Genomic DNA, 1,136 nt, shown 5'->3' with positions numbered 1-1,136 from the left:
GTGTTTATTGAGCGAAAACACCTAAAGCTCCACGAGGCTCCACGAACCCTGCTGTACTCTTCCACCACAACTTTCTCTCACTCTTTCTTCCTGTTTCTGTTGTACCTGTATTTCAAAGGGCCAGCCTTGTCACATTGTGTCACGCTGAATATCCCCAAGAACTACGTTAAGGGTACACATGTCTGTGGAGTGCTCAGCCACTTGCGCGTTAATTTCATGAGCAGGCTGTTCCGTTGATCGGATCAACTGGAACCCTCAATGTCGTAAGCGATGGAGTGCCAACAACAACAAATGTATTGAGAGAGAGAGAGAGGGAGGGGGAGAACATAAAGAAAGTCAAGAGGTATGAGATGAATATATTTATTTCCCCACTTGATATCCATAGGATGACAGCCATTTCACAGCCAACATCATGCAAAAATAATTTAAATTACACTTCTATGTTTTTGTTTAGTATGTGGTATGTAACCAGGTTCACAAAAAGAGCTTTTTTGTGATTACCATTGGATTATATGAATCCATATATTGTACATTAAATTCATATAAATCCATACATATATATATATATATATATATACATATATATATATATAATCCAATGGTAATCACAGAAAAGCTCTTTTTGTGAACCTGGTTACATACCACATACTAAACAAATGCATATAGACGCCTTCCCATCTTTTGTCAAATCTTTCCATCCTGCCCTCCACTTCTCCTGCACTATCTCTGACACCTCTGTCTCCTTTCTTGACATTTCGGTCAGCATTCATCACTCCACTCTCACCACCTCCATCCACTACAAACACACAGACTCACACTCATGCCTCAACTTCTCCTCCTTCCACCCTAAACACACCAAGCTTTCCATTCCCTATTCCCAATTCCTCCATCTACGCAGGCTCTGTAGTTTTGGGATCACTACTACTTTGTTATCTCCCCTTCTTCTTAACTCTCCTGTGTGACCCTTCTGTCCGGCATTCGCCATGATAGATCGATAGCCACTATACATTTTTTTTTCTCTCTTTGTTTCTTTCTGTGTTCCTTTCTGTGGAAGATCGTAGGCTCGAAACATTAAAGACCTTTTCACTTCCTGAGCGTTATACTAATACATCTGTTTGGTGTCTACACCACCTGTC

The sequence above is a fragment of the Octopus bimaculoides genome, chromosome 5 (assembly GCF_001194135.2).
Source record: "Octopus bimaculoides isolate UCB-OBI-ISO-001 chromosome 5, ASM119413v2, whole genome shotgun sequence".
Lineage (NCBI taxonomy): Eukaryota > Metazoa > Mollusca > Cephalopoda > Octopoda > Octopodidae > Octopus > Octopus bimaculoides.
This window is presented reverse-complemented; position numbering follows the sequence as displayed.